Below are 2,249 nucleotides of genomic sequence, written 5' to 3'. Positions count from 1 at the left end.
ATCTGTTCTCAGATTCCACAGATATAAGGCCTGCAAAGAGATCCTCGAAATACAGATGTAACTCCGTGAGATGAATTAACAGAACACTAACCAGTTTCTCAGAAAGCTTCTTTCCAGATTTCATCTGAGGATATTTCCTTTTTCACCATAGCCCTCTATGGGCTTCAAAATATCACTTTGCCAATGCCCCAAGAACTGTCTTAGCGAAAGTCTTCTTGAGGGGAAAGCTGTAACTCTGTGAGATGATTTCAGAGAACACAAAGAAGTTTCTCAGAGAGCTTCTTTCTCTTTGTTATCGGAGGATATTTCCTTTGGCCCTATAGTCTTCAAAGGGATCCGAAATATCTGTTCTCAGATTCCACAGAAATAAGGCTAGCAAAGAGATCCACGAAATACAGATGTACTCTGTGAGTGGAAGTCACACATCACAGAGCAGTTTCTCAGAAAGCTTCTTTCCAGATTTCATCTGAGGATATTTCCTTTTTCACCATAGCCCTCTATGGGCTTCCAAATATCACTTTGCCAATTCCACAAGAACTGTCTTAGCGAAACGCTTCATGAGGGGAAAGCTGTAACTCTGTGAGATGATTGCACAGAACACAAAGGATTTTCTCAGAAAGCTTCTTTCTCTTTGTTATCGGAGGATATTTCCTTTGGCCCTATAGTCTTCAAAGGGATCCGAAATATCTGTTCTCAGATTCCACAGAAATAAGGCTGGCAAAGAGATCCACCAAATACAGATGTAACTCTGTGAGATGAATTAACAGAACACTAAGCAGTTTCTCAGAAAGCTTCTTTCCAGATTTCATCTGAGGATATTTCCTTTTTCACCATAGCCCTCTAAGGGCCTCCAAATATCACTGTGCCAATTTCACAAGAACTGTCTTAGCGAAAGGCTTCTTGAGGGGAAAGCTGTAACTCTGTGAGATGATTTCACAGAACACAAAGAAGTTTGTCAGAAAGCTTCTTTCTCTTTGTTGTCGGAGGATATTTCCTTTGGCCCTATAGTCTTCAAAGGGATCCGAAATATCTGTTCTCAGATTCCACAGAAATAAGGCTAGCAAAGAGATCCACGAAATACAGATGTAACTATGGGGATGAATTAACAGAACACTAAGCAGTTTCTCAGAATGCTTCTTTCCAGATTACATCTGAGGATATTTCCTTTTTCACCATAGCCCTCTATGGGCTTCCAAATATCACTTTGCCAATTCCACAACAACTGTCTTAGCGAAAGGCTTCTTGAGGGGAAAGCTGTAACTCTGTGAGATGATTTCACAGAACACAAAGAAGTTTCTCAGAAAGCTTCTTTCTCTTTGTTATTGGAGGATATTTCCTTTGGCCCTATAGTCTTCAAAGGGATGCGAAATATCTGTTCTCAGATTCCACAGAAATAAGGTTAGCAAAGAGATCCACGAAATGCAGATGTAACACTGTGAGATGAATTAACAGAACACTAAGAAGTTTCTCAGAAAGCTTCTTTCCAGATTTCATCTGAGGATATTTCCTTTTTCACCATAGCCCTCTATGAGCTTCCAAATATCACTTTCCAATTCCACAAGAACTGTCTTAGCAAAAGGCTTCTTGAGGGGAAAGCTGTATCTCTGTGAAATGATTTCACAGAACACAAAGAAGTTTCTCAGACAGCTTCTTTCTCTTTTGTTATCGGAGGATATTTCCTTTGGCACTATAGTCTTCAAAGCGATCCGAAGTATCTGTTCTCAGATTCCACAGAAATAAGGCTAGCAAAGAGATCCTCGAAATACAGATGTAAGTCTGTGAGATGAATTAACAGAACACTAAGCAGTTTCTCAGAAAGCTTCTTTCCAGATTTCATCTGAGGATATTTCCTTTTTCACCATAGCCCTCTAGGGGTTCCAAATATCACTTTGCCAATTCAACAAGAACTGTCTTAGCGAAAAGCTTCTTGAGGGGAAAGCTGTACCTCTGTGAGATGATTTCACAGAACACAAAGAAGTTTCTCAGAAAGCTTCTTTCTCTTTGTTATCGGAGAATATTTCCTTTGGCCCTATAGCCTTCGAAGGGATCCGAAATATGAGTTCTCAGATTCCACAGAAATAAGGCTAGCAAAGAGATCCACGAAATACAGATGTAACTCTGTGAGATGAATTAACAGAACACTAAGCAGTTTCTCAGAAAGCTTGTATCCAGATTTCATCTGAGGATATGTCCTTTTACACCATAGCCCTCTATGGGCTTCCAAATATCACTTTGCCAATTCCACAAGA

The sequence above is a fragment of the Macaca mulatta genome, chromosome 4 (assembly GCF_049350105.2).
Source record: "Macaca mulatta isolate MMU2019108-1 chromosome 4, T2T-MMU8v2.0, whole genome shotgun sequence".
Lineage (NCBI taxonomy): Eukaryota > Metazoa > Chordata > Mammalia > Primates > Cercopithecidae > Macaca > Macaca mulatta.
This window is presented reverse-complemented; position numbering follows the sequence as displayed.